Source organism: Leptonychotes weddellii, chromosome 3 (assembly GCF_054177405.1).
Source record: "Leptonychotes weddellii isolate Sample4059 chromosome 3, ASM5417740v2, whole genome shotgun sequence".
Classification (NCBI taxonomy): domain Eukaryota; kingdom Metazoa; phylum Chordata; class Mammalia; order Carnivora; family Phocidae; genus Leptonychotes; species Leptonychotes weddellii.
In genome coordinates, this window is record NC_138371.1 from 118,581,823 (window position 1) to 118,607,328 (window position 25,506).

The 25,506-nt window shown below is 40.1% G+C and overlaps 1 long non-coding RNA gene across 2 annotated transcripts in view; it reads right to left on the minus strand.

Moving 5' to 3' along the window:
• Positions 1 to 2,312: 2,312 nt before the first annotated feature.
• The window catches only part of LOC145720627 (uncharacterized), a 177,213-nt gene continuing 154,019 nt past the window's right edge, over positions 2,313 to 25,506 (minus strand). Inside the window, exons 5-6 of one of the 2 annotated variants that reach the window (XR_014143737.1) lie at positions 5,542 to 5,589; positions 2,313 to 2,859 (exon numbers count right to left, since the gene is read on the minus strand). This is a non-coding gene — a long non-coding RNA (uncharacterized LOC145720627). Of the gene's footprint in view, positions 2,860 to 5,541; positions 5,590 to 25,506 lie in introns of those variants that run through there. The other variant, XR_014143735.1, reaches the window with a different exon arrangement.

Sequence of the window (25,506 nt, forward strand, 5' to 3'; positions counted from 1 at the left end):
TCATGATGGATTAGTCTGCCTTATCTGGAATTTCAGGTAAGTGGAATCACAGAGTGTGTGCTCTTCCGCAGATGCTTTCTCTCACTCAGCATAACGTCTTTGAAATGAAATATCCATGTTGTTGCATCTATTGGTAGTTCATTTCTTAATACATTTTTAATTGTTTAGTGGAAAGATTGCTTCATGGCCTGCACTTGTTCCATAAGTCATATACCAAAGAAATAACTTACACTATCAACTTTTAAAAAGAAATAATAGAGATTATAGACCCAGCATTGCTGATGAAGAACTATTAACATAAGAATAGAAGAATAAATTATTATCATATATATATATATTTATATAAGAACAACATAAGGACAGTAAAATCTAGCATTTGGCTATTTTGTCACCTCAATGGGGAAAAGGTAGACTGGTCTTGGCTTGGTAGCTTTATCCTAGTCTGATATTTTCATGCAGACATCTGAAAATTAAAATTTGGTACTACCAGGGTTATGAAATGCCTTAAGCATGTTTTCAAAATTAGGAAGAAGTCCTTTTTTTTTTTTTAATTTATTTTTTATTTTTTTTTTTTAAAGATTTTATTTATTTATTTGAGAGAGAGAGAATGAGAGAAAGCACATGAGAGGGGGGAGGGTCAGAGGGAGAAGCAGACTCCCCGCCGAGCAGGGAGCCCGATGCAGGACCCGATCCAGGGACTCCAGGATCATGACCTGAGCCGAAGGCAGTCGCTTAACCAACTGAGCCACCCAGGCGCCCCAGGAAGAAGTCCTTTTTTAAAAATTCCTAGAGCAGTGGTGACCAGGGTGCCTGCCCCACACAAATGATTGGAAAACTATTCTATCTTTCATAGTTATCTAAAAAATAAGAAAGATCCTGAGCTTTACTATCATTTATGATATGGATTGGCATGGCCCTTTGAGTCTGTAATCAGAAGTCAGGTGAGAGAGGAGGTCCACACCCAGAAACACAGCTGGTCCCATGCTTCTGTTGCTTTTAACATCTTACAGCATATGGCATTTACATGCGTCCTTATCGAAAAGATTTATAGATTATATGATCTAGTTTTAATTGAATCAGCCATCACAAAACACTGGCTTAAAAGTAACCCTGCGTCTGGGTGGTGCAGTCGGTTAAGTGTCTGATTCTTGTTTTCTGCTCAAGTGGTGATCTTGGGGTTGTAAGATTGAGCCCCGCGTGGGCTCCACACTCAATGTGGAGTCTACTTAAGACTCTCTCTCCCTCGGCCTCTCCCCCCACTCTCTCTCAAATAAATAGATAAATCTTAAAAAAACAAATAACCCTGCAAAGAGCGCCGATGAAAGATAACATGATGTGAAGTAAGTGCAAGGACGGAAAGTGGCACAGCTGACCCTTCTTTTTCTCTTAGTAAAGGCTCTTGGCCAGTCCCACCATGAGCATAAGACACTGATAGTCTGGTCACACCTGAGAAGATTTGGGAAGAAAACATTTGGCATTATCCACAAGACTATTTGAAACAGGGACTTACTTCATTATCATTAAAGATGAACTGTGGCCGAAGCTTATGTGGAACCCTGAGATATTATTAATGATAAAATGAAGCCATCATGACTAGCAAGACATTTAAAAATATTGCCTATTTTATCCTTAACCCATCCTTTAAAGTATTCTAGAAATTTTTATTCTATTTTTGTATGTTTTGATTTACATATTATTTCACGTGTCAAGTAATTTATAAGTGATTCAAGGGACAACGTATTTGGTGAGAATTATATTTTGTGTGCTCATATGATAGACAGAACATTCCCAGTACATGTGCTTGAGACCTTCTCATAAATATTCTCCAAATGTACTTATTCTGTATATCTATTGGAGGTGTTCAAACATTTTACCACAGGGGTGAAGTACTTTCTACCAAGAAGTACTTTTTATTTCTGAATTGCAAAGTGAAGAACAATGAACTTAAGGAGACATTTCCACCCGGAGATCAAGTTTACTACATCGTAATGACATGGTGGGGTTTGGTCTCAAGAAGGTGCCTTGCCTTGTCACCACGCTTCTGGAACTTGATGAGATGTAATGTATATTGCCTTTAAGTGAATATCCAATACAATGTAATGAAAAACACCTTTCTGGAATATTCTTCCAGAAATTTGCGCATTTCCTTACTATCTCAATGTGTTAGACACTTAATAAAAGTTTCTTTAATGTCCACAACTGTGTAGATTCCCATAAATATTTTTCTATTTTGAATCTTGAATTTATTCTACCCCCGTGAGCTTGTTTATTGCCCTACTAGAAGGTTTAATGAGTGGGAAGAGGGAAAAAAGAGAAAATAGAGAAAGAAAAATAGAGGCTTCTAGATATCAGAAGTGAAACAGGGATTATTTTTAGACAAATAATAGCACTATCTGCTACCATTATAACCTCTGCTTTGTGTAGTGCATTTTTTTCCATAGAATTGAGACTATTGTATTGGGAACTTAAGATCACGTGGTGAATCAGCAATGAAACAGAAGTTACCTCCAATTAGTGAGCGGGTTAGTTTCTCTTGACAACTGCCTCTGGGACTTATACCTGAGGTCAGGGTTTAATTACTCATCTAAGAAATGAGAGGGAAAGCTTTAATGGCAAGAGGAAAAAAATAAAAAGGAGAGAAATAGATAGAGCAGCAGAAAGATTAGAAGCAAATGTCATGGGTTTTTTCCAGTTAACTTTATTTCCTCTGTCACTCACCACCTCTACGAAATACAAGTGGTTTTCATCAGGTGGTGTCCAGATTCCATTTGGTGATTACCTTCTGCCCGTCCAGAGTGCAACTAGGAATTTCAGGTTTCTCCATGTTTTTCAAGTTGCTGTTGTTGCCACTTGGTGAAACTGTGTTTATACAAGGGACAAAGGATTTGCTGACAAATATATTTTGTGTGTTCACGTTACAGACTAAACATTCCCACTACCTGTGCTTGAGACCTTCTCAGAAATATTCTCCAAATGTACTTATTCTATAAGGTGTATATGAGCATATCCTTCAAAATGCTTTCTGGATGGGGCGCCTGGGTGGCTCAGTCGGTTAAGCATCTGCCTTAGGCTCAGGTCATGATCTTGGAGCCCCAGAATCGAGTCCCGTATCAGGCTCCCTGCTCAGTGAGGAGTCTGGCTTCTCCCTCTGACCCTCCCCCCTCTCATGCTCTCTCTCTCACTCCCTCTCTCTCTCAAGTAAATAAATAAAATGTTTTAAAAAAATGCTTTCTGGTATTCAGGTATGTATTGATTTGCTTCTATATAACAGATACTTTCTGATAAAGCTCCTTGACTCACCATTTTTGAAATCAGCCCTTGCTGGATTTAACTGTTCATGTTGATATATTATTTTGTGGATCTAGTCTATTTTTTGTTCATGCATTATATGTTTAGTCTCCCCAGTTAGTTTGCAATCTCTCAAAGACAGAAGCTATCCTGGTTGCTTCCTTTGGGGGTATTGGTGGAAGCAGTTCTTAACTCTTGTGATTATAGGCCAGAGTCTCCACCCCTTTCCAGAAGGCACGCTGAGCCTCCCATACATAGTACATTTAGACGGCAGTGTAGAGCTTATGCTCATGATTCATTCACTTAATATTTTTGATCTCCTACCACATGCCAGAATCTATTTTAAACTCAACAATAAACAGGCAAAAATTCCTGTCCTCATGTAGCTTGCATTTTAGTGAAGGCAGAACAGATAAGAAACAAAATAAATAAGGAAAATATTGAGTAAGTTAGTTGGTGCTAAGTACCAAGGGTGCAAAGCACCTGAAAGATAGCATCTGAATAAAGACCAAGAAAATGAGAGAGCAAACCGTGGAACACCTGGAAGGAAATGTTCCTTACAATAGTTGCTAAAAATTATCTGTGCCGTGTATCTGTGTATAAATATACATGTTATGGCTATTTTATACACTGAGTCGCACATACACCTCTGGAGTTGAACTGGTAGTTCCACGGTTCTGTAGATGAGATCTGATGCATCTTTGTGGTGCAGTTATCTGTCAGTAGAAAGAGAAGCAGTTGTGGCAAAGAAAAAAAGATCAGAGACTTGCTAGCTGTTTGTCTTGGGGCATGCTATGGATCCCATGTAAGTCTCGGCTCCCTGGCCTCTAAAATGGATATTAAAATCTCTGCCTTAAAGGACTAATATAAGGAAGTGAAAGGGTTTCTACCAGAGTTCTCCCATGTAGTAGGCCCTCAGTACACTTTTTCTGAGTTACAGAAGTCAAGCCCCCCACAGCCGTGTATTCATCTTAGAAGTTTCCAAGTTTCCAGTCAATGTTTTCCAAAGGTGCTTTTCTGAACCTGTGTAATTTTAAAGATTTCAAAATAGCCATAATTTAAAGAAGCCCTGCCCTTCCTCATGTCCTTAAAAGTGGGGCAAAATCTTGGTAGATTTGCAATAGGGACATCATAGATCTATAAGAATCTAGCACAGCCCCACTACTGATAAAATAAGCAGACCAGCCTCTTAGTACTGCTGTGAGTAATAAAGTTCTCTGTCTATGATTCAGGTGTCTCATATCTTTTACCAGCATCCAGAAGACTGGCAGGCTGACTTCTTAGTTGGCAAGTAGGGTGAAACCTCAGACCTTTCACAGTTCTGACACTGATATGTATTAGAAGGGTAGTGTGTGTGTGTGTGTGTGTGTGTGTGTGCATGTCTGTGTGTGTGTGTGACCTTGTAGGTAAATGAGGTCGGGTGGTTTGGAACTTTTGATAAACTAGCAAAGTTACTAAAAATTTCTAAAGGGCTGTCTCCATCACTTACATTTTAAAGCTGGTGATTATCCACTAGATTATAGATTCTTTTTTTTTTTAAAGATTTTATTTATTTATTTGACAGAGACACAAGCAGGGGGAGTGGGAGAGGGAGAAGCAGGCTTCCCCCTGAGCAGGGAGCCCGATGCGGAGCTCGATCCCAGGACCCTGGGATCATGACCTGAGCCGAAGGCAGACGCTTAATGACTGAGCCACCCAGGGGCCCCTAGATTATAGATTCTTAACAGGAAAGAACTATGCCTTCATTTCTGAAGTCATAGCTCCTTGTTCTGTGCCTGACACATAGTAGGTGTTCAATAAATACCTGTGGAGCCAAAGTTGAATGAAACATGCCCCTATAGCGTGACTTTTTATTGAATAGTCTCTTTTAATAATTTCATTTGAGAATTATTACGCCTTAGTATTATATACTGGTGTTAGTAATATTTTGCATACCAATAAAATTTTGCATTTTACTATAGCTCTATCAAAAACTATAGTTTTTCCTCAAAGGCTGATTATCAAGCCATGCTGCATTTCCAAAAGTGTTTTGATCATATCCAACCTCATGGAATAGAGCAGAGTTGGCAAGTTAAGGTATTTTTCTTCTCTGTTAGGTTTCCTTGCCTATAAAATAAAAGCAATTAGGCAAAATGAGGTTTAAAGTCATTTCAACTTAAAGACTCTGTCATCCTATGGTACTGATCTCCTATTTTTCTCCTGTGAATCTAAAGAACATTAATATTCACCCCAAAGTAATTCTCTGTAACTCACATTTTCTGGGCTTCACTTTCTCTCTTCAGGAAGGCACACCTGTTGTTGCTGGGGATGCAAAAATAAAAACAGACTGTAATCCACCATGAGGGAGAAGTTGTGCCAGTCTTAGATTTTATGGTTATTTGTACACTCGAGGCTGGCATTCCCTCTCACTGTCCATTCCAGACATTTTATCTGAGCCCAGAAATGTCAGCTGCTCTGTGGGTCTGGGTGGGATGGAGATCAGAGCTGGAGCTGAAGTCTGGGAGTGCCCCTTTTGGAGTTCCCATCCATGGTCTGCTTCCCCCAACATCTTTGGAATAGAGCACTGAAGAATTAAATACACGAAATAACTATTAAGAATATTGTTGCGAGTGAAAATTTCGGTTTGATGGTTGCAAGCATGGGGCTTCATGTCGGGCAGATCTCATGTCTGGTCAGGGAATTAAACCCATGCCCCAGGGCTGAGCGAGGAGGGGATGCCATCTTCTGGGACCCCAGCACCGTGACTGCCCCATAGAAAGGGTTTAGGAATCTTCATCGTCACTATTGCGATTACATTTGCTATTTGTACGCCAGGTAGGTATGCCAGAAAGAAACATGTTTGCCCTCAGTGGTGTTAGGTAGGGTGGTAATGGGGTTGGGTGTGGGGCAAAGCAAAAAATAATGGCCGTGAGTGGTAGATCTACTGATAGAGAAGGTTCTGACTAAGGGAATGTCTCATCCGGAGGTCCTGGAGGGGTCTTTTCTGCGTTTTTAGTCTTGTTGCGTGTGCTTGGGAGAGATAAAGATTAATCAATCCACAGGTGTTCTGAATGAGAAAATAATGAAGAACAGGACCCATGTTCTGGCCTCAGAAAGCCCTTCAGCCCCTCCAGGGGTCTTTCATCAACTGTATTCTGAAATAAGGGATCATTGCGCTGATTCCATTAGAACTTAACCTTTCTTTTCTTAGCAAAGTGCATGTACCTTTTCTGGCTGAAATCTCTCTAAAGTGTGCTGCCAAACCTTTTCTACAGCAAACCATCACGTAGCAATCTATCCATGGTAGTGAGGAGCGAGGTACCCGGTGGAGGAAGGGACTGTCTCATCTAAACCTTGACTTGTCAACCTCTGACATGAAGAAGTGAAGCTCCAGGCCTTTATCAGTCCAAAAACTCTGTATTCGTCAATCCTTTGTAACCTGTGATGCACAGGAGTGGAAAAGTATGTGTACATCTGCACGTGTACATGCGTGTGCGTGTGCGCATGCATGCGCACCTATGTGTACAGAGACCATTAGAAGGATATGGAAGAGGAACACTGAAAGGCGAAACATTACTGAGGCTTGATGTTAAAAGGAATACTGCGTCAATGTTATTCTGGGCAGTACACACAAATTTCAACTTAGAAACTGGCAAGTTGGTTCTATTTTTCAGATGAGCAAAGTGCATACTTTCAGAATGATGGAAGAATATTTCAACATTAATTTTAACAAGTTTGTTTTATTGATGAAAAGTGCCAGGCTCAACCAGACTGAGCTGAGCCACCACCATTTGACCTGGGGCCACACTTTCTCAAGGTAGCAGGACACTCCCTGGCGAGCCAGGGTGCACTTTGGAGAAGAGGGGTGTGTGTGTGTGTGTTTGTGTGTGTGTGTGAGTGAAATGATATAGCATAAACCACGGGTCTACATGGCTTCACTGCAGATTATCTGGACAAACTTCGAGATAGGTAAGTCACGGAGCATCCGCAGCTAGCCAGCCCTCACGGTTCAAGAGACAAATATTGAGCATTGCAAAGCCTGAGTCAGGACCCAGGGACTCAGGTTTCAAATTGACTTAAGCCATTTACTGACAACTCTTTGTCTTCATTTTCGTATCTGTAAAACAGTTTTGCTCACCCTGCTAAACTGAAGATGTTGAGAGAATAAATGCTACAGCTACAACATCTCTGAGTCACTCTGAGCTCCTTCCTAGAATGACAACTCTTGGGAGCTGCTTTCAGGTAGTTGCCTGGCCCAGATCAACCTCCTCTGAGAATCACCTCTCCCACCCCCAGGAAGGAACTGGGCCCCAGCAGCCTGATCATTTGATGTGCCATTGAGCTCCTGGACGAGGTTAGTTGAACCAAGGGTGGAAAGGGGGAACCAATCTTTAGTTAAGCTGAAACTATTAGTGTCTCTTTCTCAGAAATTTGGAAGGGGGACCTAGAACCTGGGTCAATCAGTTGAGAGCCCTGAGACTGGGAAATGATGTACAGCCAAGTTTCCAGAAGAGCAGGAAGAGCCAGTCTACAAAGAGAGAGAGGGATGATAATCAATTCACAGAGAGAAGCCTTCGAACAACAGTGGATCCCCAGAGAGGATGCTTGTTTCTGATTCTTCTCCAGTTCCTCATTCCAGGGCTTCATGCACCCTGGCTCCTCTTTCTGCCCTTGTTCTCCAAGTAATAATCTCATATCCTTCCAACAAATTTCTCATTTTAGCATATGCCAATTGAAGTGAGTCTGTTACTTGGAACCAAACGATTCCTAAGCCTGATACTGTATAATCTGAGTTGTGTGTCTTAGAAAAGCTAGCAATGTTATTGACATATGAGGATCTTCAACAGGACTTTTTATAGGACAGATTTCTTAAAAATCCCTTCAGAAGAAAATACTAGCTCCCTGTTTGTTCCTGGGCATTCTTGTCTGTTAAGGTTGAGTCCAAGTCTTCAACCCCAACATGCAACTGAGTACAACTCTAAACAGAGTCCAGAACTCAGCCTTGGTAGAGTTTTTATTTTTATTAGCGCACTGAAGATGACCAATCTTAAACCACTCCACAGCTAAGCTGAGTTTTGACTCCTTGACAATGCATAGTGGGTTTGTTCCTACTCAGGTGGAACTCTGGCTTGACCAACCAGTCGTGGTTGCCCCGTGTCAATGGGTGAGATGTGGGTGTCATTCACAGCACAGATGGTCAATCCAAAATATGCTCTCAAGAATATCAAATGGGCCAGAAAAATCGGGAACTGAGACCAGGAGCCGTCCACCATCTCCGTCCAGCCTTCACCGGAGGTGTGAGAAGCCAAGTTGTTTCTGTTCACAGGGAATTTGGGTGAATCATGACCATTTCTGTCAGCTTGAGGTTGAAAGTGAAACCCTACTCAACCATCAAGATTTGCTCAACTGGAGACTGGTGATGGTGGGAAGCAAAGCACAGTATTTACTCATAAGTAGTCCCAGACCTGTAGGTGGAGAGCTTTCCTTTCTGATACCTGGCTCATCACATCATCAAAGAGTACGTCTCGCCCGACCCCAACCCCCTTTCATAGAAAGGCCAATGCACTGTTTTTAAAAGATCACTAGAGAAAGAGCTGAAATACTAATTCTAACACCTGCTATGTGTCCTTGAGCAAATTATTGGCTTCTCTGAGCCTCAATTTCCTTATATTTAAAACGTGGGTGTTAGACTACATCACCTTCAAGGTTCCTTTAACGTCTAAAAATGAATGGCCCTTTTCCTTATAGTAGAAACTCTTTGGAGCAGGGACCATATTTTCAACTTCCATCATCCCCTCCACAGTGACCAACTTTCCTAGACATGAGTGAACGCCCTGTGAAAATTGAAGAGTCAATCAAACTTTCTCTAAAATGCATACACTTAGGTGTCACAAACTTCACTTAAACCACAAATCGGCCCAGCAACAAAGGTCCCCTTTCCCCCAAATGACTCTGTCACAATGAGAGATTGTTATCAAAAATGATGTTCCATTCTGCAACTTCTCAAGAGAGATGAGACTCCCAAATTGGTATCTACAAGCTCCGTTGTTCAGAAGACGCTGACAACTACTCATATTTACCCACAGAAGAAGTGGGGTTACTAGGAAAATAAAAGTGTATTTTGACTCCTTCTTCTTCAGTGGAACTTATGGGTAAACCTAGGAGATTCACACTGCCCATTTTCCCAATGGCTCTAGCTGAGAATATTGGGACATCAGGGCGTACTCACCAGCCAAGCAGCCACAGAGAGGGCAGTTCATTTCCCTGGCCCCCAAGTCTGTTCTCCTGCTGACTCCTGCCTTGTTAGTCACACAGGAGGTGCCTACTCATCCAGCTAGCGGAGGGCAGTCTTGTGAGAAAAGTGCCAAGAACTGTGCCTCCTCTAGAAATGTCACCAAGCCCCCTTGTGAAACAACAACGAAGCATTCACTGAATGTCCAGGCATTTGACTGTAAGGTGCCGTACGGTGTTTGTTTACTCCAGGGTTGCCAGAGCCCCTTGATAACCTTTCCAGCCATTAACAACAGTGCATCGTGAATAGGACTTCTTGCTTGATGCAGAAACATTTAACCAAAAATGTATCCATCTTGGAGGATCAGTGAACTTTCAAGATAAGAAACTCACTCTTTGAAAGCTAATAAGACAGTTCTCTGGAAAATGCGTGTATAAAATGGCCAAGTGTAACATGAACTCTAGTGCTTTCTGCAGACTGCTCAGCGGCTTGCTCCTTCTGTTAATTGATGAGTATTATTTTGAACTGAAGTGACTTTACATACACATGTATAGTTCCTTTTTTTCTTCAGTTTTATTAAGAAGGAAGAAAATAAATATATTAACAGCAAATGAATGAATGTTATTGATTTTTTAAAAACTATTCATAGCCTTACCCATTGAAAATTTATGTAATAGTGTAACTTCATAAGGAATTTTAACATGTGCCTTTGGATCATTTCTTTTATAATCATCACCACGGTGATTAGTATGGAAAAATCACATTTTCATGGCAGTCCCTGATATCTCTATTCCCCACAGAGTGCAGACTCACTTGTCTCCCTCTCCCGTGTATGCCTTTTACCGAGGCAGTTGTTAGCCTGCATTGTCATCCCTGGCTTGTAAGTGCATCTCACTCAACAGGTCAGGGATCCCTTGAAATAAAGGAGTATGCTTCCTTTATGCTTGAATTACTGGTACTTAGCAACTGGTATATATTAGACGCATAATAAAGAATTTTTGTCATGTAAATAAGAAAACTTGCCAATGCAGAACCATGTTACAGAATGCAAAAAAAAAAAAAAGTTTGAAACAATGAAGTCTAATGTTTAATGGGCAAAAAACAAATCAAAAAAGCCCCTTAATCTGTAGCACTTTCCTATTTATCTGATGTCTATTTTTTCTCCAATAAGCAATTGGTAAGTTAAAGGTAAATGTTAAATCCTTATTAATAACAATGCATCATACAGAAGGAACATCATCCAAGCAAAAAATGCATTCTTGGTCAACTTGAGCTTTCTCTCAAATATTTATAAGTTGAGATTCAACAGAAGGAACTTAATTCATATCCAGAGTAGTTCAGGGAGTCTTTTCTAGAAGAGATCTCTGTCAAGATGAAATGACACAGTCTGTTTGAGCTAAGTCCAAGCATTTTAGAATGTGTTGCCTTCACTACTTTTGAAAGTCCAAAATAGTGGAGCTAAAAAAAAAAAAATTCCATGAAAAATTTTTCCCTGAATGGAACATTACATTTTGGTGCAGTTCATTGCTTCTTTTCCATCTTGTTCTTAGTGTTGCTTTTACCAAGTCCTTGCTGTTATTTCTCTCCAAGTCCATGTATCCATTCTCGATAACCCAAGGTTTATTTTGATGGAGCATGTTGGCCATGGTCAAGGTCAGAGGAAATAAGCACCAAGTCTTCAGCTCAAAATTTAAAAAATGTTGTTTGGGGAACCGTATCTTTGGGGAGCTCCATATTGGGAGCTGTCTGCGTAATGGACTCTATAGTTTGTTCACTCTTAGTGGGGCAAAGCAGGCACTGTGCCTCCCCTAAGGTCACATGATCAAAATTACCCCATTTTTGTCCTCTGCTCCAAGGTCTCTGGACTGGGAGATATCTGGTGACCTGTACAGCTGGATGGAAAATGGCAATTTGATAATATCCCTTATCTAGGAAAGAGCTTCAGGGAACACTATATTCTGGGTTTAGCTCTGGATTATACTTCACTGAAGCCTATCTCACCAAAAATAAAGCACTAGTAAGCGACACTATTGGACACTTACCTTGAACTTTTTTTACCGATGTGACTTTTTTACCAGGGGAGGGGAATAGATTTAGGAAGGAGGGGTGGATGGGTGATTTTTCCTACCATGTGTGACTTAAACATCATCCATATGTATCTACTTGATCCCAGCATCACTTAATGGTGTGAAATAAGGGAATGTAAAATGAGCATGTAAGGCAATCACACGATAGAATCTCAGCCTCGGAAAGGACTTTAAAGTATTTCTATTCTACCCAGTTAGCTGCACTTGAAATTACTCTATAATGTCTCTGCCAAGCTGTTACCTGGTGTCTAGTTATAATAAAAGTGAATAAGACAATACACCCTGAGTGTGGCTAATGTCCTCAGAAGGACACAATTTACTCAGGAGGACCTTACCACCTCTTGGAGACCTAGTTGTTTTGGCAACAGGTGATGACTTTCTGGCCTTAGGCATTCTGTGTTGATAATCTGGTTAGATCACTGGTCAGAACGCTGTCACATCTTCCATCTTTAGGTCTCATGATTCTAAGAAGACTTATTTATTTGCTAGTTCATTTTGCAAGAAGGGGAACTCAAGGTGAGGTGGAAAAAAAGCCAAATGTTCTGCAAGCCCCTTGGCTGTCAAAACGTCTGTGTCCACCACTTCAGCTGGCCCTATTTAAAGGGCCTAGAAGGGTCTCTTTCCTTCTGCCCTATGTTACCTTATCTAGCCATCAAAGGGCAGGCTGCTCTGTGCTCTGATTTGTGGCCTGACCTCTCCTGAGGGATTGTTTGTCCCATCCAACATCTCAACAGTCTAGTTTGGGTCACAGATTCAGACTCCCAGATTTCCCTTCTTGATACCAATTTTGTCGTTGCAACTCATGGAACTACACCCACCCAAGCTCCATTCCTTCCTCTTACTTTCCTTTATTTTAAGTCATAGAGTTTGCCAGGGTGTCAGTAAAACATGGACACATTCATGTATTCTTTATTTTTAAACAATTAGTTGAAAATTAAGTAAGTCGTTCCTTGCTTCTGAGGAGCCGAAACTTTTTATCCAATAGCTATTTACTGAGCTCCCGCTACGTGCCAAGCATTTGTTACCCCTTTGGAGTCCAGATGATGTGTTTTTTGCAAATCCCTCCATAGCTTTGAAATCCATATTTTAAAATTAACTCTGAAATTAACAGATCTTTTTTTTCTCTTTAAACATCATTTTAATGGTTTGTTCAGATGGCTTTTCAGCTCCCCCCAAGAACAATCTTTCTTGCATTTTCTGCTCCAAGAGATGGAGGGGTGGAGTTCTGTTCTACACCAAAGAGATAGCTGGCACTCAACTAATAAATGATATGGTAGACCAAGGGAGCTATCGGAAAATATAATTATTAAATCAGAGATGAGTGGTAGGGCTTTCTGTAAGAGAACTGCTTGCAGCTTCTTCAGAAAGAAGACCTAGAATTTCTTATCTTCCCTTCATTTTAGCAACCAGACTTCCCCTCGTAGCTCTTAGAACCAACCAAAGCTCCTTTCTGTTCCAAGGCTTGTCAGTGACTAAGCATAGTCTCAATATACCTTTCCAGCTGTAACATCGGAGATGCCAAATCTCAAAAAGTTAGTAAATCACATGAAATATTAGTATCAGAGCCAACAGGCCTTCGAACTATCGGTACTAACTGCTATAATAACATAATCCAAAGGATCAACCTGAATACGGACTCCAAAAAAGACTCCTTTATCATTTGCTAACAAAGAAGTCTGGACAGAGGTTCAACATATTTTCCACCACTCCTTTTTTTCTCCTCCTACATGAAGCAGGGCTGCTGTACCATGAAGGAAATACTACTTCAACCCTGAAGTGACAAAGGCAGATGGTCAGTTTCCTTCCTTCAGGGATCACGATGCTTGAGCTATCATGCGATGTGAGACCTACTGTGATGGCTGTAGCTACTATCCCATGAGGCCAATGGGCTGCTTCTCAGAAGGCCCAGAAGGAGGGGCAGAGGAGTATCAAAGGCAGGCCTGTGGAAGCGATCCCTCCGAGCGCAGGTCAAAAAGGGTACATGATTTGTAGAGAATTTAAAAGCAATGATAAAAACAGCAACAAGTCTGTCTGCTTTTTATTATCTCTATGTGCTGGCAATTCTAAACAACGTCAGTGGTAACACATGCCTTCCTGAAAAAAATTGTTTTTCGTCTATACTCTAATGCATAGAATAATTGCTGAGGTTTTTGTTAATTTTACATATAAAAGTATCTATGCGACCTTCAAATGAGCATGCTTTGATTATGGATTATTAAACATGGTGTTTTACAGAGAAGTTCATGCAAAGAATCCCACTTTCCCCAGTGGCCCCCACTCATGCCAACTGAGCAGCACATTTTCTTGCAAGAGTTTATGGCTAGTGATTTGAAATTGTTCAAGCTTGCTTCAGGGACAGTGCATACCTTCATTTTCTATGGAGTTACCCATTCTTGTGACTAAACAGTAGATAAAAAATAAACAGTGAAAAAACAGTGATAGTGTATTAGTCAGCTCAGGCTGCATAACAAAATAGTGCGGACTAGGTGGCTTAGACACAGAAATTTTCTCACAATTCTGGAAAGCTGGAAGTACAAGATCAAAGTGCTAGCAGGGCTGATTTCTCCTGAGGCGTCTCTCTTCTGCTTGTAGGTGGCTCCCTTCTCCCTGTGTCCTCGTGTGGCCCTTCCTCTGTGCACACACAGAGAGATTTCTGGTGTCTTCCTCTTCTTATAAGGTCAGCAATCCTACTAGGTCAGGGCCCACTTTTAGGACCTCATTTATCCTTATTTACCTCTGTAAAGACCCCATCTCCAAATACAGTCGCACTGAGGATCAGAGGTTCAACACATGAATTTTTGGTTGGGGAACACGATGCAGTCCATAACAGATAGTGAATGTAAAGAACAAGAAACAGACTTCAGTCACTCCAATTCTGTCATTCACTGTGACTGTGCCACACTTTTATCTGGGTTTAAAATTGAAAACAGAAAATTAGGGTGCAATTTACAAAGTATACTATTTTTGTTTGGTAAATACCAATCTTAGTTTATGCCAGAAATATCTGACTTTTTAACAATAAAATTTTTTAATAAATTATTACTCATGTGATTTTGATGTACTTGTTATTAAACCGAAACCTATGTTCATTATTGCAACAAATAGGTAGCTATGTTCCCCCCTTTTACAAAAACTTTAATCTATTTATAAAGTTTTGATCCATTCCTTGCATACTTTCTCATACTGTAAAATTTTATTTTAACTTTTGACTGGTTTGATTATATATTCAACGACCAAGAAAATGTTCACTGTGTTTCCTTACTTGACATTTTTATATTTCATTTCATTATTATAGTTGAAAATAAGTTTGTCATTGGATATCAAATAACCATGGAAAGCCACTAAGGAGATGTTCTTGGTCATGACTAGAAAGGAAATTGGAAGGAAGCTAAGCACATTGTCTGTTGAGATCCTGATGTCTCAGATTAACCCACGTAAGTTTTCTCAGCAGAAATGTAGCCAGGTCCTTTCCTAATGATGCGGGGCTGGGGAAAGTGAATAAATAGGTCCACCTGCCTCCACTCAGGGCTCACTCCCAGTTGTCTCCTGCTTAGGCTCTATCTGCCTCACCAAAGGCATAGAGCATATACCTACAGACACCCCAACCCGAGGTCTGAGTTATCAGCTCTCCAACCATCAGCCTTTGGCCACCACCTCAGGCCTACAGTATGTACCCCAGCAAGAAACTCTGCCCTCAGGAGGATGGACCTCAGAAAAAGCCAACAAGGACCTTGGAAATGACTTGAGGCTGTTCGGGGTGAGGGGGTGTGTTCTGGGGACCACATATGCAGACCTTGATGAGAGGGCTTCTGATGGGCTTTTCTCCTTGGCCCTGTAGACTCTTCACCCCACAGGGAGGGGCACAGTCAAAAGAGGGTGCCAGGCCTGCCAGCCTGGGTTGGCTGTCCAGGTCTAAGGGAGGCACTATTGTTGTCAACCGTGTCCACTGATGGGTGACACTTAACTTTGAAACGTGGGCTAACAGATGTATTTTGCAGAATCTTCCTTGGTTGCTGGCTCCTTGGTCGCTCCATAGGTCCCTTACTCAGGATTCCTGGGCTGCTCTAAGAGAGCCATGGAAAGTCTTCCTGTCTTGTGATTCTCCATGAAAGAGCAATACCTTGATAGGTTATTTCTGGGCTCTAAGACAGCTGTTTGGGAAGCCTATGGACCAAAGTCAAACTTTTACACACTTTCCTAAGAGTTAAATGTAGCATTTTTTTCTTCTTATGGCATTTAGACCACGGGTATTTGATGATCAACAAAGACTATTCTTTAAGTACCTTTCATTCAGTATATACACTTGCACTGATATCTAGCTGGGAGTGAATGTGCATGTGTGCATGTGTATGTGCTGGTATACATCTGCACACGTGTGTGTGTGCACATGTGTGCCTGGGTTTGTATCCTTGGCTCCCAGAAGTCCCATTGAGAGTGATTTGTTTTGAATTCTGACTCCTATTCTGGGTGAGATTTTTTTTTTTTTTTTTTTGCTCTTAAAGGTGTCAGCAGAAGCTGTGAAAAGGTACAGATCAGAGAATATAACATCCCCTAAGGGACTTCTCAGAGGTTCACACTTCATGTGCCAGACTCCCTTGTTTCAGGATAAGTATTTGACATGCTTTGTTACCTGATTAAACCTGCATGTGTTTCGTTCTGGCTTATTACTGTCTGAGGCACTGTGTTGTGAAATGAAAATTACTGGCATTTGCCTGCCAAATGCAGTGATTCAGAGAATTGTGAATTAGGATTCTTTAATTACAGAGATCAGCACCTGATAGGGTAATTTCAAAAGCAAAGTTAACCACATGTGCTCTATATTTTCAAACTAATTCTATTGAATTACATTTCATTTAAAAGACATTATTGGTCCCCTATTAATAAACAGGGGACAATAAACAAAATGCTTTGTTAAGACCCAATCTCATTTCACCTAGGCTGAAGAAGGAAGGAGAAAATTACATTTTCATGAGCTAGAATACAAACACCATGGTTCTTATGGGGCACTTCTTTAGGAGTACTCTTATTTGGAATTACTATTCTGTGTTATTCTTAGATTAAATTTAAGTTGGAAATGTGCGTGCATTAACTCGAGGATCAGTCAAAACAAAGTGATTCGTGGGGATGAAGATAGAAGGCCCTGTTTTAAGCCCACATTGTTTTCTCTGTCTTCCACTGGTTTTTAGATTTTAAGGAACTTGCTATAAATACCTCATTTTTATTTTATAGAGCATTTTGTTACAGTTAATAGATGTTTAATTGAAACAACAGTAACAATTTACTAAGACACAGTCTACCAAGGCAGCTTCTTAAAAGATTCAACACCTTGAGTCATAGCCTGAGGACCCGAAATCGAAGCTACTTACTTTTAAAGGGTCTACCCATTATAGTTATTTTAAGGTTTTTTTCCTTTACTAAAAGCAAGGTGTGCATGTAATAGTAATTTTTAAAAGATCCAGACAGTAGAGCTCAAAATAAAAGTTAAAGTCTCCCTGCGTCTTCATTACCCAGAGGTACAGACCGTTAACAATTTCAGAATTTATTTCCTCTAGGACTGGTCTTATATTTTGTATGCAATGCCTCTATACTTTTCAAGAGCTATGATTGATTGATTGATTGATTGATTGATTGATTGACTTAGTATATGCCCTTCTATTACGTTAACCTTCAATTTCCTAGGATCTTCCCCAGAAGCAACCCATCCTGGGTGCTTCTCATGCATGCTCCCAGATCTTTATATTAACCAGGCTATTCTTTAAATGACTTTCAAGTGAAAGAAAACTCGAAAATACTACCAGTTTCTGCATTTAAATAAAAAGTAAGTGTAAGCATTGAAATATTGTAAGTGCAGGCTGCTTTTCCTTTAGGAACTCATTTTTTGTAATCCTCAAGGATGACATTTCCTTGGAAAACCCTTAGAACTGGTGGTGTTCCCCTTGTCACCTCTCTCCAGGGGCCTCACTGTTCTTTATACACAATGCATGCATTCCTTGTCCCCAGAATACTGACACTCACAGGGAGATATAGCTATCCCAAAATGGAGAGGAAAACCCTACATAGAGTCCCTTTGGATTCTCCGCCCTGACACCCTTTGCAGATAAATTTACCTTATACGAAGATCGGGTAGTATTGTTAACCTCATTTCTTAGTGTGACATCCAACATAAACTCTCCTTAGACCAGATTCTGATCATCAAAATAAAATTCAAATGTTTGGATGGTACTTTTAAAACTGTTACATTTCTTCTTTAAAATGGCCACAACATGAGGTTTTCTGGCTTTTCACGCACCATTGAATTTTGGTGGCCCTTCCCAAGAATGAAATGAGAAAAAAATTAAAAGCCACTTAGAGGACTAGATTAGTTTATATTTCCTTTTGAAACATTTAGTGCATGTTTTTATTACTGATTTATAACCATCTGATAACAACTTTCATTTTTATATTGAAGTTCTTTGAATCTCCACTGTACTAAGTAAGCCTTCTAGTAAGGGGATGTGTGGGGACCCATTCTGGGTTTCACATAAATTCTGAGATTCTCTGCTATTCCCATGGATACTTAAGTAGACCAAGGCAGATCAGAGATACATGCTTCTCAACAGGCCAGTATGTTGCTGTAACTTTTCTGTTGTTTTACTTCTTTTGGTGTTCCTTTTAAAAGCAAGATATAATGAAAAGCAAAGATTTTTCAAAAATTGTTTTGTGACAAATTGGTCTTGTGATTTCCCCCCCATTTTAATAACCAGATCAGTGGATTGCATGAACGATTTCATTATAAGGGGGGATATTGGCTAATTAATGCTGTTTAAAAATATTCATTTGCAAATCCCTGAGTTTAGTGGTTTTAAACATTTGAACTTGTTCATTTGAAAATAAATTGAAACTAAAAAGCTGTGCTTTTTGTGTGTCGGACTCTGTTCTCGGCACCAAGGAGACAGACACGCAGAGCCAACATGCTAACCACGAAGAGGTTCACGGCCTGCTCAGGGAGGTAATGTGGGGACATCCAACCTGAGGTTAAGACTGCTATCAGAACAAGAGGAGGAAGTAACTGCCCGGAATCTTGCAGAAGTTTCCACAGAGGACAGGATGGGTATCCTGTGTTTTGTAGAAAGAAGGAGACTTTGAAGGTGAGGAGGGACCTGCAAGCTGATGGAGCTGAGGGTCCGGAGGCCTGACAGCGCTTTGAGAATGAGTGGCCAGGTGAGGCTGGGCCAGACAGGGGGAGGGGAGGGAGTTCATTTAATGCCAGGCTAAAGAATGATGCTGTGTGGGCTCTAAGGACTCACTGAAGATTTTGCAATAAGAGAACACAGAGTGGGCGCTGTTCTTGCCAAGGCAAAAATCATAAAAGCAGCCTATTACTATCCTCTGCACCCACCTGAGGGCACACAGCACCCTAGGATACGCCCTGGCGGGAGCGCCACCATATTTCTCAAAGCAATAGGATACGTTGATAGGATCTACGCCAAGAGAAGTCTTTCCATCTTGCTCCCTGCTCCCTCCCCTCACTCCTACAGATCCCAGTCTCCAGCTTAGACACGACTCATCCCCAGAGCTGTCCATCCTCACTGGAACTAGAAAGGGAGGTGTTCCTAGAACCTCCCTGGGAGTCTTACTGACCTCTCCCCATGAAGCTGTGCAAAGCACACCATCTCTGAATGAGGAGCCTGCCTCCCAGCCCCCGAGGCAGCAGGAGTCTGGCTCTGGCCCAGATGGCCTGTGGAAGCCAGAGCAGACCTCCTAGAAAGCAAAGCTTCCTTGCTACCTCCCTCTTTTTTACATTTTCTTTTCATGTACATTCTGTTTCTGCCCAAAGTTAATTGCAGAATATCAAATGGATCTGTACAAAGATTTATGTTACAGAAGTAGTTGCTGTCATGTTATGTACTGGGGCAAAACCCCCGGACAACCCTAAATTTCCAACAACAAGGATTTAGTTAAGTAAACTATGGTACATCCATACAATGTTATACCATGTGGCCATTATAAATGGTGGAGAAAAGATGTAATGAGATGATACAGTGGTCTTGATTTCTCAGTGCTAAATTATGCATGATTTCTTCTTCTTTTTCTTATATGTACCTCCCAAATTTTCCATACTGCATATAAATGTTTTAATAAAAAGGGAATGCTATTTTTAAAATCAGCGGTATTTTTTTTTCTCTATTTTGAGGCCAAACACTTTGGGATTCAATACCATTTAAAGCAACTATAAATTTAGGAAATGCTTAAAGCATAGCTTCATGTATAATTTACCTAAGGAATCAAGTGTACATCTCTGAGCATTTCAAAACTATAATTCAGCGGTGGTCCTGGAGACCTGGTAAAGCCGCTAGAGCAAAATTTAAGATGTCTCATCATCCATCAAAACTTCCCGGCACACAGAGATTTTATTCTTGTAAAGTCTGGGCAGATACCATAGTTTTTATTACTGAGCCTGTAGTTTAACAAATTGTTTTCTTTCTCTCTCAAGTCTGGGATTTAATAATTACAAATTAACAGCACAAAAAGGTAGAAATGTTTTACTTCCCACACAATTAGTACTTATTGTTTATCATTTATAGTCCCTGATCCCACCAATCCCCCTCTCCCAACACACACACACACACACACACACACACACGTAGCCATCTTGTTCAGGTTACCATTCTGAAAATAAATTTGATTTAGAAGTTGTGTGGATCGGGGTACTTGGTTGACTCAGTCAGTTAAGCCTCCAACTCTTGGTTTTGACCCAGGTCATGATCTCAGGGTCATGGGATTGAGCCCTACATCAGGCTCCCCACCCAGTAGGGAGTCTGCTTGAAGATTCTCTCCCTCTGTCCCTCCCCCCACTCGTGGGCATGCTCTCTCTCTCTCTCTAAAATAAATAAATAAATCTTTAAAAAAAAGTTGTGTGGATCAACAACATGGAATATATTTTATACAAATGCAATTGGAAAGGGCCTTTATACAATTTCTATTTATTTGCTCTGATAAGCTTGAGCAAAATAATGTTTTTCTCAGGTTTGCAATGAATGCTTCTCCTGTGGTTCTTAATCAGAGTCTTACTTGCTTCTCCGATGAGAGATTCCCAAGTAGGCTTAATTGTTCTTGGTGACTGAGTGGTTTCTCTGGAAATGGGGGAATATACCTCTGGTGCTCTCACCTACTTTTTTATATACCCCCTTTTATTTGTCATCTTCTTCCACACCTCCTAGTTACATTTTCTTTTTCCCCTGGGCTTGTAGTATTTGCCAGTGAAACACACGGGTTTTTACTTAGTAATTGGGGGTAATGCAAGACTGCAAATTGCTATGATTTTCACAGATGCTCACTCTATGAAAATCTCTGTAAAAGTGTATGAAGCTTAGGGCGCCTGGGTGGCTCAGTCAGTTAAGCCTCTGACTCTTGGTTTCAGCTCAGGTCATGATCTCAGGGTCGTGAAATTGAGCCCTGAGTCAGCCTCTGTGCTGGGCGTGGAGCCTGCTTGAGATTCTCTCCCTCTCCTTCTTCCCCTCCCCTCTCTTTCTCCCTCTCTAAAAAAACAAATAAACAAAAGAAGTATGAAGTGAAGAGAGTTTGGAGAGAAGAAAAGGGCACAAGCCTTGAACTTTGGGTAATATTTCTACATAAGGAAGAAAACAAGGCAAAGGAATGGCAAAGGCAACCAAAGGACAGGAGACCATGCTCTTCTAAGACCTCACAGCGAGGCGTCTTACACAGGCATGCACAGAGACTTTAACTGTGCTCTCTTCATTAGAGAAAGGCAGGCTTAAAAATGTTAGAACAAGCTTCACAAAAACATTCTTTCTTATTGGAAAGGTAACATTAGTTTTAGATCGACAATTTAAACAGATTTTTTATTGTTTTAATTTTGGACATGTCACAACAAGCTTCATAAATACTCTTCCCTGTTGGAAGGGGCATTCCTATAAAATGGAAACTCTGGGGTGGCCTAACTGAATATGCCCTATAAAGAAAATACAGAAAATCTTAAAATAATGAGCAGATCTTACCTTCCAAGTACCTTATTTAAATTCTTGGGACCCAGGGAGGCAGTTTTGAGGAAGTTGTGTTAACACTTAAAAGCCACCTGGGTACCATATAATACAAGGAAGTCGCAATTCAGCAGAGCTAATGGTACTTTTGAAAAGTGTTTTACATCCTCCTGGGGCAGGGAGCTCAGACATAAGGAAAATCTGGCTCAGGTATTTGTGGTTTTATAGCTGCCATATCTAGGAAAGTCAAAAGGAAATACAGGCAGTACAGAAGAATTCTCTTTATATGTCAATATACTTCAGAGTCCTCATTGCAGATGTGGAAACTGAGCTCCCTGAGAATAGATTCGTACTTGCCCAAAGACCTAACAAATCAGCAATTAAAAACAGGACTTCGAAGTCAGAAAAAGAAAGGCAAGGACTGTATGATATAAATTATATGTAGAATCTAAACAAGCTTAAACATGTAAAAAAACAAAGTAAAATGGCAGTTACCTGGGGGGATGCGGGAGAGGATAAAATTAATGGTGTTTAAGGATATAAGCTTGTAACTAGTAGTAAATAAGCCACAGAAATCTAATGCATAACATAACAAATATAGATGGTAATATTGTACTGTAATTAGGTAATATGATAAATATTGCTGTATCGGCAATCATATCACAATATAGAAATGTATCAAAGTAACAGCTGTATGCCTTAAATTTACACATTGTTACATGTCAAATTTATTCAATAAAAAAAGCAAGACTTCACACAAATACATTTAAAAAAAAAAACTTTGAAGTGTTTCTAGTATTGTTCACATGTTCTGAAGTTGATTAATTCATTAACTCCAGATATTTGGACAACTTGACTTTATGTGAATAGCAATTTGAAATCTAATGCATAGCTCCCTTCCCAGTATTCTACAATTTTGGCTCCAGAAATGAGTGTAATCTTGAAAGTCCCCTCACATGTACTCTCTCACTGAAGTATAAGAAACATCTTTTTTTCTAATTCCTGGCCCAGATTCAGGTTGTAAAGATTTTCCAAACACCTGCATGAATATTAGCAAGATCCAAATCTGCTTAAGGGGCCTGGATGTTTTTGTCTAAAAAAAAAAAAGTCATGTTTTCTCCACCAAATGCTGATCCAACATCTGCTTCAGATATCACATATTCTTTCCAAAAAGGGCTTTCCTTCTTCTCAGAGGTGATCAGGAAAAGCTTGTGTGCTAAGGCTGATTGTGAGACTGTTAATGCTGTAAAGAAAGAAGGTACTGGCTCCCCGCTTTGTGGGAGAGGAGAGAAAGGAAATCTTTGGAATCTTTTGCAAGAGCGGAGTGATCAAACTTAACCTGCACAGGAGTGATGGGGGATAGGATTCCTTCAGACTTTCTCATGGAGGTAAAACCCCAAAGAGAATGGAGTTGGGGGTCCAAAGTTTAGACAGCATATCTGAAAAGACCCAAATCTTTTCACTCAACGATGTGATATTTAAATTGCTCATGAATACTCTTGGACATGCTTGGAGTTCCATGAATATGTAATGTCGCTCTGAATCTCACTCCTGTTAAACAGAGTCCTTTTAAATACCCTAACGAGCTTACTGTCACTTTTTCAGGACTCGATGCTGTTATTGGCTGACCATCAGTAGGACCTGCACTCCACATGCCTTTTCCCGAAACAGTGACAAGTTCACCATAAGTCCTTTGCTCTCTCTTGTTTCACCCACTTACAATGACCAACAGCTTGTAATTGTGAGAGGGAGCTGGGCACTTGGAAGGCAGACCTTACAAAGTGTGTGACCTCTGACAAAGTTACTTAACTGTCCCAAATTTCAGCTTCCTCATGTGTGATGTAAGAGTAATTAATTACAGCGCCTACCTCATGGGTTTCTTGTAAATATTACACAACATAATGCAGTAATAATGCACTTAGCCCAGTTCTGGCATGAAATTAGGGCTTCATTTTTTAAAAGAAACTAATAACTAACATTTATTAAGTGCTTATTATTTACAACGCAAGGTCCTTATCACTTCATACCCCTCAACCCAGTTAATACTATTATTACCTCATTTTACAGATCATCAACCCAGTTAATACTATTATTACCTCATTTTACAGATGAGGAAGTAGAACCACCTGTTTGTTGGCAATCGAAAAGATAAATAATGTTGCTTCCTTCCTTTCCCAGGTTGAAAAGAACTGAGAGATAAACATAGGATTAAGGCAGATGAGGCTCTAAATATTACTCGTATTATTGATAGAGGCAGAGAAGATGTCTTCAGACGTGCAGCCTTGCTAATCTTTTTTCCCCAGAAAACAATCTGCCCTCACACTTACAGATGTCACTGGACAATCACAGGTCTCCTCGGGAAGAGAAGCAGATTACTACCTACTGAGCAGAGAGCAGGCCAGAAGGCTTCCTCTCCGCAGGAAGTCAGATCTGAATAGAGGGAAGGAGAGACTGAACTGAGCATGCCTAGAGCCTTCCCTCAACCCATCTGGCAGGTAATGGCCTCTCTCATCAACACATAAGGCATAAGGATAAGACGTTAGGCTAATAACAACCCGCACAATATGAAAAATGGAAACTAGGGTCTACATAGCCCTCCAAATATCTTCACCATCATCATTATCATATTATTAGGATTCAATTTCTTACATAGATTTTGGACTATTTAGAGATTTGTTTTTTTAAAAAACCAGAACATTTATTCTATTTCTATCAGCTTTGGCAAGTTGTGTTCCTCTAGGAATTCATCAATTTCACATATAGTTTCAAGTTGGTTGGCATAAAGATGTTTATGTATCCTCTTATTATTTTTTAAATGTCTGTAATTTTTTAAATGTCTCAACAAAGCTTCCTTGTTTACTGCTGAGGTGGATACTTAGGTCATTGATTTTGTTTTTCAGCCATTCTTTTTTTTACTGTATGCATTTAAAAGTATAAATGTCTCCCTAAGAATGGCTTCAGTTTCCATATACAAGTTTTGACTGGAGTCCTCTCATTATCCTTCAGTTCAAAATATTTTCTAATTTCCATTTCCTAGTTCCATTTTTCTCACTTTTTTTTTATATATTTCTACCCTAATTTCAGTATAGTCAGAGAACATGAAACCTCTGAGTGATTTCCATCATTTGAAGTTTTTCAAGAAAGCTTTATGGCCCAACGAATGGCTATTTTGGAAAATGTTTTCTTTGGACATTGCATCCAATTTGCTAATCTTGATGCCTGGTCTGCTGTATTTCATTGACTTTTGTCTGTTTGTTAAAATATTCACTTCTTTCCTGCTTTGTCAAACATTATTTGACCATAGAGTTGAGAGTCCATATCTGGGCTCTCTAGTCTGTTCCATTGGTCTATATGTCTGTTTTTGTGCCAGTACCGTGCTGTCTTGGTGATCACAGCTTTGTAATATAGCTTGAAATCAGGCAACGTGATGCCCCCAGCTTTGTTTTTCTTTTTCAACATGTCCTTGGCGATTCAGTCCTTTTCTGATTCCATATAAATTTTAGGATTGCTTGTTCCAGCACTTTGAAAAATATCATTGGCATTTTGATCGGGATGGCACTGAAGGTATAGATTGCTCTGGGTAGCATAGACATTTTAACTATCTTTATTCTTCCGATCCATGAGCATGGGATGTTTTTCCATCTTTTTGTGTCTTCTTCAATTTCTTTCATGAGTGTTCTGTAGTTCCTAGAGTATAGATCCTTTATACCTCTTTGGTTAGGTTTATTCCGAGGTTTTTGGTGCTATTGTAAATGGAATCATTTCTCTAATTTCTCTTTCTACAGTTGCATTGTTAGTGTATAAGAAAGCAACTGATTTCTGTGCATTGATTTTGTATCCTGCCACATTACTGAATTGCTGGATGAGTTCTAGTAATTTGGGGGTGGAGTCTTTTGGGTTTTCCACATAAAGTATCATGTCATCTGCGAAAAGAGAGAGT